The 10,845-nt window shown below is 41.1% G+C and overlaps 1 pseudogene; it reads right to left on the bottom strand.

Moving 5' to 3' along the window:
• Window positions 1-1,271: 1,271 nt before the first annotated feature.
• LOC125532825 lies at window positions 1,272-8,397 on the bottom strand (annotated as a pseudogene).
• Between the last annotated feature and the right edge of the window lie 2,448 nt (window positions 8,398-10,845).

The raw sequence follows: 10,845 nt of genomic DNA, 5'->3' as shown, positions 1-10,845 counted from the left end.
CCGTGTCCTGCTAGCCGCCTAGCCGGCGATGCGAAGGCAGGCTTTGTACCGAAAGAATGCACTAAATAGAAATCAGGAATTCATAGAAACACCATGGGTGGTGGGGTGCATGCGCTCTGCTCGCTCGTGCCCGTGAAACACCTCACGCACGTACGTCAAGTCATGGACAGTTAACGCGCGCGCGCCACGAAAGCGCCGTCACTGTTCCACCGTTCACGCGCGCGCGCGCGGGGCCGGAGACCGACGGTGGTAAGGTACGAACGTACCACGGCGAGCGAACCAGCCCTGGACATGGCATTGTTCGAGTGGGAATCTGGTCGGCCTCTCCGGTGAATGAGTGCATCGTCGCGTCTCGTCCGCCTAAGGCACGATCAACGGGGGGGACGCGATGCGATGAGAGATGCTGTTTGACCAAAGGTTCGTACGGCCAGGACAGGCCTTCCACGTCCACGGGCTTCGTACCACAGGCGTCCTGGGGGTGGGTTGCGGCAGCATCGTCGACCAAATCCGACCCGCGCCCGCCATCAGGTTGGAAGATTTTGCTGGGATCGTATATATTAGAATTATTTTTTTAGAAAATAGGATGACCCCCGGCCTCTGCATGTGGAAGATGCATGCGGCAACTTTATTGATTATTTTCGAGGACCTTACAAAGTATTACAACAATATGCCTGAATCCGTCATCTTGACAACATTTGTCGCTACTCCTATCCAAATGATGAAGGGGTGCTAGCTGGGCCACTACCCAGACCACTCATCTAAGCCTAACATCAAAATGATGAAGGAGTGCTAGCTGGGCCACTACCGACTAAGTTTTTCTACCGGTGCCGGTAGGTACCGGTGTTAGATCCACCGTTCCTCATTTTCGTCAAGATCTGTGCCGCTAGCGTCCGTATAAGTTAGTAATCGCAACGGTAAACTTATACAATGGGAATACAACTGTGCAGTCTGACAGGTCGTATAGAATACAATCTAATGGAGCCCACCACTTGGGGATATTTATTTTTCTTATCCTTCTCGTCCAGACCTCCGTCTCCTCTGTTTCCCCATTAATATTCTTTCTCTCTCCGTCGCCATTGTTTCTCCTCAAATTCTTGCCGCAGTGTATGAGTAGACTAATGGTTGGGGCGCCACCTGGTGGCGCCACTTATTACGGGCCTGTGCGCACTTATCTTGTCTCAACACATTCAACTGTCATGTTTGGTCCTTAGTTTCATTCATGTGCATCAATATGAGTGTATTCTATAACATTAGGATCTATTAGTACTACATTGACCAAACTCAGGTACAATATTATTTGAGTTCGGGGGTACACCTATTATTTGAGTTTGAGTACACCTAAAGGATGATATGTACCACTCACCCATGGAGCATAAACGAGTGAGACGATGCATTATAGTTAATCCAAAAGTGAAGACAAGCTAACATGAAGTGATTCAGTTTGACTGAAGAAAGGGGCCTCATGAGGCCACAAATAAGGAACCAAACAAAAAAGAAAACTTTCAGAGTCCTCTAGAGGCTTGGCATCATCCATTTCGACATCAAAATCAGCATGATGCCTTTCACCGGAATTCTCTTGATCTTCATCTTGATGTACCCAACACAAATGCTACATGGATTTTAGTCGGCTGTACTCCCCACCAGTTCTGCCCTTTCCCTTTCAGACACCCAGGAACAAGTTGATCTAACCCAGAACAACGTATAATTACCTAGTGATTCGCTGGACCTGAATGGCAAGATACCTAGCATGCACATGGAAGGTGAGAGTAAGAATAAAATAACATTCTACCTCCGATCCAATGAAAATGTCATGGCTTTAGTTCAGCATTAGTTCAAATTTGAACTAAAGCCACAATGCTTTTATTGGATCAGAGGGAGTACCATTTACTGATATGATTATTATTGTGCACAAAAAAATTGCCTGATGACAAGAGATCATAGTTAAGCATCATATATTTATTAACAGCGAAAGTCTTAATTAAAGGATACGAAACAACATACTCAGGGCAGGGAATCTATCCAGATTTTACATGCAAGAGTGTATCCTTATCTTAAATAAAGAAAACGTCTCTGTATGATAAGATTCTTACTTCAGCGTTAAGACAGTCAGTCCAAAAGAGCAATAGATCAGTTCCATATATTAGATTGCAGAAGAAAATGCACCATAAGACATTCTAATACTGCAAAAAAGGGAGACTAAAATACTTGAAAACTTCGAGGATTCTACACCAGTACACCGCTAACCATAATATTTGAAGCTTCTGAAACGAACAAAAAAACAGACTAACAATGTATACAACTGTAAGTAAAATATTTTATTGTGATGAATGTCAGGACGGGCGAAGGTGAACCAAAAACACATAAGAAACTTCTGTACTGAGCTTGAAGAAAATCACAACCGTGGACCAAGGGCATTTATACCTTCAGCTGTCGATTTTCAAAAAGTGTCTGCTCACCAAATATAAGCTGAAGCTCTAATTTCAGTATCTTATGAAAGCATGAAACCAACTCGACAGTTCACCAAATTTTATATCATTCATACATTGATAACTATGATGGGGAGCCTTGGCGCAGTGGTAAAGCTGCTGCCTTGTGACCATGAGGTCACGAGTTCAAGTCCTCAAAACAGCCTCTTACAGAAATGTAGGGAAAGGCTGCGTACTATAGACCCAAAGTGGTCGGACTCTTCCCCGGACCCTGCAGAAGCGGGAGCTACATGCACCAGGCTGCCCTTTTTTCATACATTGATAATTGTACAATGGTTATGCTCCATGATGACCAAGGAAAGCTATATACTCCCTCCGTTCCTAAGTATAAGTCTTTATAGAGATTTCACTATGGACCACATACGGAGCAAAATGAGTGAATCTACACTCTAAAATGCATCTATATACATCAGTATGTGGTTCATGGTGAAATCTCTACAAAGACTTATATTTAGGAACGAAGGGAGAACCTTATTGTCACTCATGTATGTTCAAAAATAGCTAGATATGTACTTCAAAACCATAAGCAATAGAGAGACTACAGAAACACATATCATTCCAAGCTGACCTATTTTAACAAGTATTAACTTTGATAACGTGCAAATGAAAACTGAATCTGCAAGCCAATTTCATTTGTTCTCTTTTCCTTTTTGGCGAATGGAAAGTCCATTTCATCCTAATACTGTGATGAAAAATGCCAGTGTCAGAAAATGTAAATATATGTGATATGAACCTTCTAGCAATCCATAGTACCAAGCATTATAATTTGTAGATAGCAACCTGCAACTTTGCCTCTTCCATCCTCAGACGACAATTTCAAATCAGGAGTTGGTGGCCACTCATTAAATTTTGACTTGAACGGTACAGTTTCGTATCCCTCAATCATTTTCATAACATGTGATTTTGTTCGGGTACCATCATTGAGCAATATGTGGTCAAAAGTAAAGGATACTAAGCATGCAGCAGCACAAAATATAAACCATTAGCATGCTTTGATTGTAGGATTAGGAAAATGTTTCTAGAGAATGTTATATGATATTTCACCAAGGTGGTACTTCTTCTAAAATCATCTGAATATATAATGTATTAATTTTTTCTTTCCCAGACAGAAACAAGTAAACATTTCGCAGGAACATGTATTAGTTCATGCACCCAGATTGCTCTAGAATATTATCATACTTCTCTACAAGATTATATTTGACTGATAGGAATCAACTTGACATGTTATAATATGTGCTAGCAAGTGAGAATATTCATATTCAAAAACTGGCAACAACTCTCAAAGTGAAATGCACCCAAACATCGTTTGTATAAAGCAAATCATGTGTCGACGATTTAAAATCAATAGTCTCTAGCTGTCCTTCAAAACTGATAAGTCACAAAAAATGCTACCCAGTTCAACATTTTCAAGAGTTAATATATCTCATAGTCATGGATGAATTAATGCTGATAGCAAATTACTCTTATTGACTACTGATGATATTGCGCTTTGGACATTTAATGTTAATCAATTACCATTGCAATTTGGTCGCAGCTTTCATGTCTTCCCGAGTCTCCTCTAAATGTATCTTCCTCGAAAGAGGGGCAACACCATCAAACAAAGCCCGAAATTCCCCAGCTTCAGCTAGTAAAACAATGCAACGTTAACCTCTCACAATCCAAATCACAAATGACATAACTCTCTGCCAATGTGGACAATCACAACACATAAAGACATAAGGCAAAAACAACTACACAGGCAGAAGATCAGCTAACATGGAAGCACCAAAAAGAATATCTTACTACCCACGTCAAGGAAGAACGAGATTACCTCACACTAGGTTGAATGGTAGTGTAGTATTGGAGCATGCTCACTGAAGAAGCCAAGTCTTCCATCGGGACAAGGGACTGCAGTAACAGCAGCACAAACCCACTCATGAGAGTAAACTGTTCCAAAATGGAACACCAAATTTCATGCAGGCTTGATGACAGTTTGGAGCTGAATAAATACCTTTTACCGATGCGAACTTGCTGAAAGCAGCATACCCTTCAGGCCATATGTGCATTTTGTTATGGAAATGGTCTGAATCAGATACTATCCTGCCAGGAAAGAAACTCACACAATCAGGTTTGTTATACACTAAGAAGAACGAATAAAGGAGGAAATGCAGATGCATATATAAACATAAACATGCAAAGCTCAGCCAGCACCAAGAAAAGGGGTCAACAGAAGATATACAACAACATGAACAGAATATGTATGTGCCAAATAAGAGCTCCATATATGCTCTAAGGCATAGACTGTCATCTTAAGTAATGTTCAGAATGATTTCTCTGATGGAAACCTTCTATGCCTACATTAAGCACAATCAAAATGGAGTTTCAATGGTATAATTTTATGGCACATAAAGTTAAATGACAAAATATGAAGACACAACATAAATTGGAATGGAGGGAGTAAATGGAAATCAATTATTTCTTGTAAAGGGTTATGGGTAGGAAGAACAAACTAAAACAGATCAGTGTTTTGGATTATTGGCGCTAGTGCAATATGAACTGCATCATAATTGAACATATAACATATGTCCATACCTCTGGAACAGATATAACTCCACTATCCAGAAGTGCCAAGTCTGCTTGTGTCTCCCACCAAGGAAAACTTGCATAAAGCGGCAGCATTGTAGCTCAAAAGGGCAGTCCAAGATTCAAGTGAGAAACAGGGCATCCTTGAAATGGGTAGGATGGACATGCTTCCAGTGCATTTTTTGCATCTTTAAACGCTGGTTACTCTATTTAGAGGGGGGAGCTATTGTGCTATTTGCTCAAACATACCTAGGTTGCTCACACGAAGATTTCCTAGTTCTATCTGAGTCATTTCAGCATCCTCTCCATTTTCTTCTGATAAATTATTACAAGAGCCTATCGCGTCATCTTGGCCATTATCATCAGAACCATCATTTTCAATGGATTTCCGAAGTTGCAACATATTTTCTGGAAGCTTTTGTGTGAGGAGAAACCTATACAATCGATATTTTGTAGTATCATACCAATAGGGCATCATGCAAGATAACAGAAAATCTCTCAAGTCTGATGTGTATTCAGGAAAAAAACAATTATTGCTTAAAAATATATAAGAGGTTCTCGACTCATACTCCTTGGCTTTTTCTAAGCCTCGGGAGAAGCGTGTTTTCTTGCATTTGAGATGCAAGGAAGAAAGAAGGCCATTCAGAAAGGGCACCGCCTGCTTCTACTTAATCCTGAGGTATAAACACAACTTTAGTGTACTGCTTCGAAAGAAAAAGAAAAATATATGCTATTATCTATTCACAAAACCAAACCTTGCAAAATCATGGGTGCCAAAGAATTGAACAAGTATTGATTGATCAAACCGAATTGACTTCAGGGCCCGGCTAGCATGAACATTTGACTCGTCCACTATAACAACTGGCCACACTGCATGACCTGTTGAGGCACACAAGGCTCTTTACATGAGAACAAATTCCAAGTCACTGAGGAAAGTGAGAAGCCTACGGGTAAAAGGGTGCACTGAAAGATGGCAAATCAACCACATAACTAAATGAAACAATTTAACAGAAAGGGAAATCCATGTCACTTGTTTACTTTAGGAATGTAGGAATGTGGAGGAAAATAGGACTAAATGATCAAATAACAAGTTAATGTCGGGTAATTGAGGAGATGAATACAAAAATTTCAAATAATAAATCAATACTGGGCTTAACATTGGAAAGCATTTTCTGTAAAAAGAGACAGTTAACCATCTAACACATGTGATGTGCACGAGAAATCTAATAAAGTTGTAAGTTGATGCAAAACTACCATAAACACTAGAATAAATAAAGTATCACACTGTAAAAGTTCAAAGTAATCTGGACAATGACTACAAACAATGCAATAGAACTTGTGATGGCAGAAAGAATAAATGGAAAGGACCATTGGCATCTAATCGCAGTTATCAGCTAGAAGCATCGGCACTCATAAGGAAAAGACATAGGAGTACCTGTTATTTTAGCCCACGCTATATTATCTCGATCAAGACCTTGGTAGTCATGAAAGCTGACAGCAAGTGCAAGTAGCTCGTCGTATCCCTTCTTATATCCAGGTTAGATGATCCAAATTTCAGGTTCAGGCACTTCATTTCCTCAGATGAAATGAAAAATTTATCATTTCATTATCTAGGGTAAGGTCTTCATACTTCACCTGCAGTTTGTTTAGCTTTAGATATCAACTACACGACATTTTACATGCCACTCTTCATAGTGCAGACATTACATGGAAAATAGAGTGGTAGATAACATGCCATTTAGTAAGGAAAATGCAGAAAAAAATAATTAAAATCTAACTGAGGACAATCCTCTCAGCCACACCAATTTTTCATGAATAAGAAAAATAAGAACCAGGTATATAGAAAGCATACAGAATTATTGGTTAGTTCCGTGTAGGCCGTGATGGAACCCTTGTACCAATCATCATCTTTGGGCCAAAAAACCTGCATTCACCATCAAAATTTAGGCCCCAGTTTTGCTGCATTCCATATAGTGATGAAACAAACACATGCTCAGAACAGACGTCATCAAGAACTTACCTTGGACACTAAACCGACAAACGCCTGCGGATCGGCACCCTGAATTTCCAACTTGCGACAAAGCCAGCGTCAAAATTACACGGAGAACAAGTATTCTAGTTGGCCTTTCTTGTTGCTAAAGTCATGAGGAGAGTTTCATTGCAAAGCAAGCACATATCGACATGAGTCGTCGTCAGAATATATGAACAACTAAGAGGAATGAATAATTAATCGCATAAACAAAAATAAAAGACATGGGTAAACTTGCAAGAGGGGTAGTATATAAAGTTGATTACCACTATCTTCCAGCCACAACCTTCTTGACGAGCCTAAACCCGGTGCGGTGCAGCCGGTGCTTCTGTGATTTTCATGGAACATCTTCTAGGCAAATATAAAAACGAATCTGCACAAACAAAGATGATGGTTCTAGGCATTAAATCATGGCATCCCTTAAATAAAAAATAGGAGTGGAAGAGAGAGGTAGGATGCTATTCAGGAGGGACTGGAGGGGTGTTGGCACCTACAAAGCTCAAATAGGCGACGTTGGTGCAGCAAAGACTTGAGGCGTTCCATACAACTCGGCTATGGTGGCGTTGTGTGCGTTTCCTGTTGACCAGGGCGCCACCTCACACCCGTCATCTTCCACCGATGGGAACGAATTGATGAACAAATCCACATGGACTATGGCCCCGAAGCCGTCTTCTTTAGTTTTGATGCAGACTTCGTTGTGGGGCGGGAGCAGCGCAGCCATTATCCCCCCCCCCCCCCCCCCCCCCCCCCCCCCCCCCCCCCCCCCCCCCCCCCCCCCCCCCTTCCGCGCCTCGGCGCCCATCAGCTCCTCCCCGTCTCTATCTGCGCCCAATGCAGGCGGGGCAGACCCCAGGCTGAGCAGCTCGTGAGCGGGCGCTTCCGCCATGAGCCCCTGCCCAGCGCCTCCTCCTCCAGCTGTCGCGACGCCAGCGAGGACGGCCGTGGCTCCTTGAGCTGCGACTTCTTGCGGCGACGGCAGTAGTAGACGATCACGGGAGGCTTGCCGCCCGCGGCGGCGGACGCAGAGCTGCGGGGCTTCTTGCGGGGCGGGCAGGGAGCGGTGGACGAGTAGACGCGGCCGATGTCGGACGCCGGAAGAGCCAGGATGGGATGATTGGATGGTGGAGGCGCGTCGCCGGCGCGGACGGGCGAGCCCTCATGCGGTGGATATGGGGGGCGGCGGCGGAGATGCATGGAGGGGATGGGGCGTGGGGCTGGAGAAGATGGGAGGTCGCGTGTGCGGGTTTCCTTTCTATCACGTTTAGGATCCTCCAGCTGGCCACCGCGTTCAGGACCCTCTCATTCAATTGGCCAGCACGAATCTTTCTTGCCATTGGCTATCATGTACAGCGCGTATGTGATGACGTGGACATCGCGAGCGAGCGCCCTTTGCGCGACTCGTAAAGGGTTCAATTGGTGAGTCAAGTTCTCTCTCTGCGTGACCATTGGTTCTCCTTAAGTTTTAATATCAACTGGTTTGTCCTCAAGTTCGGAATCTTAGGAATCTTATGTGTCAATTTGGTAATCAGATTTGAAGCCATGAAGCTGCCGTAGCCCAGATAAGATCTGATTGGAGATTCGAATCGTATAAAGCTACGTACTGGGATCTCTAGGTCTCTCTTTTTTCCAATATCTTAGCGGGCCATTAATCTGTTCGACGCCGAGGAAAGCAAAAAGGTTAGTTTATCCCCTGCTATTTGACAACTTCCTTGTAGGATATTGATCCTTTTCTGTTGTGTTATAAATTAATACCCTGCTATTTACTGTTATGCAAGTTTATTGAATTATTATAGCACGGTCATTCTTTTATCTTATTTGGTTGGAAAGTAGGAATATTAATTTAACCTGTTGGAAATCCGTTGAGGTTGTAGGTTAATATGGATAGTGAGAGGGATAGCATCCCGAGCAGTTTTATGGCACTACTAAACATGGTTGAGCAGCCAGTGTCAAATTTGAATCAACAGTAAGTTGACATACTTCATAATAAGTTTTAATATGTTTGCACCTAACTTTTAAATTTATTATTACAAATTTTGCTTATGTAGTAACTAATTCATTATCAATTTAGGAACAATCTGAAGTCATTACCCGAAGATAGTTCTTGCTTTTCTGATAGACCTTATTGCTCAGAAGACAATGATGTACTTTCGAGACCAAATTTAAGGTAAAATACATAAATTCCATTATGACAACCCTTCGATGTAGTTTACATAAAATTATTGATGTACATGAACTTGTAATCATGATTTGAAACAGGGTGGACACTTATGATTATGCTGATGACTCAAATGAAGTTCAGTCCCGTCTTGAATGTATCAAAGACACCGTTGAAATTATAGATATGATATCTGGGCCTGAAAATCTAGATCAGGACTACTTATTTTCTGCATACAATGTTCACACTGAGGAGTTTGATTCTAATGAACGATACCTTGAGTAAGTAAGAACTTTTTAATATATTTTTTCATACTTAATATGTATTGGGAGTTTGATTTATAGATGTATATTTGTTTTGGATAGAGGAGGACAAGTTGGAGCTGTTGAACACGGAATTAGAAGTTTTTGTGAAGACACTTCTGTTCAAATGTTAAGGCCGGTTGTTGGTATGAAGTTTTCATCAAAGGCAGAAGCATATGACTTCTACAATACTTATTTTTGGGTGCTTGGTTTCAGTATTAGATATGGTGATAATTTTATTAATTCCAAAGGTGTACAAACTATGCAGGAATTAATTTGCCAACGATCCATAAGTAAATTTGTTAAAAATGATCATATTGTACTATGCTGGATTTTTAAAACATAATTGTAGAATGTATTACTATTTTTAATGACATTCAATCTGATACATCAATTTACTGTGCAGGGAATCAACAAGACTACTAAATATGCCACTACTAGATGTGGTTGCAAGGCAACACTCAGGGTAAATCTTAATGATAATTCAGAATGGTATGTCAAAGTTTTTAGGGAGGAACACAATCATTCCCTTGTGGAATCTTGCAGTGAGAAAAAGCACCTGCATTCACATCAACATATTGACAAGCCAAACGGAGATTTAATAAAGAATCTTCGGGAGAATAATGTATCACTCACAAGGGTTAATTCTATAGTAGCAGGTTTCTATGGATCAACAAAGAAAGTACCATTCTGTAAGCACAAGTTGCGTACTGTTTGTTCTTAGATTGCAAGTGAAACCCTTCAGGACGACATTGATAAGACACTGGAGAATTTCCGTGATATGATAGCAATGGACGATAGATTTGCTTTCTGTGCACAGGTGGATGATGACAACAGGCTAAAGTCACTAATATGGACTACTGGGAGGAGTAGATCATTATATAATCACTTTGGAGATGCAATAACTTTTGACACTACTTATGGAACAAACATCTACAAAATGCCATTTGGTATGTTTGTAGGAGTTAGTAACCACTTTGAGAGTGTAATATTCGCTGGAGTGTTCTTGACTAATGAGAAGGAAGAGAATTTATGTTGGGCTTTTAAGCAATTTGTTGCTATGATGGGTGGAAAACACCCAGTTACTATTCTTACAGGTAAACAATACTTTTGAAAGACCTTTACGTCTGGCTTGTTTATTTCATGTTTAGTGTATGAGATTCTTCACAAACTAAATTAAGTAATTTGCTAGGACTAAATTTTGCAATTATATGTTCTTAATACATTATTTTCCATCATACTTTATTTCAGATTAGGCTAGAGCAATTGGAAATGCAGTCCAGAAAGTTTTCACTCATGCAGAACATAGAT

The sequence above is a fragment of the Triticum urartu genome, chromosome 1 (genome assembly GCF_003073215.2).
Source record: "Triticum urartu cultivar G1812 chromosome 1, Tu2.1, whole genome shotgun sequence".
Classification (NCBI taxonomy): domain Eukaryota; kingdom Viridiplantae; phylum Streptophyta; class Magnoliopsida; order Poales; family Poaceae; genus Triticum; species Triticum urartu.
The sequence above is the reverse complement of the archived record's forward strand: the minus strand, read 5'-3'. Positions and strand labels throughout refer to the sequence as shown.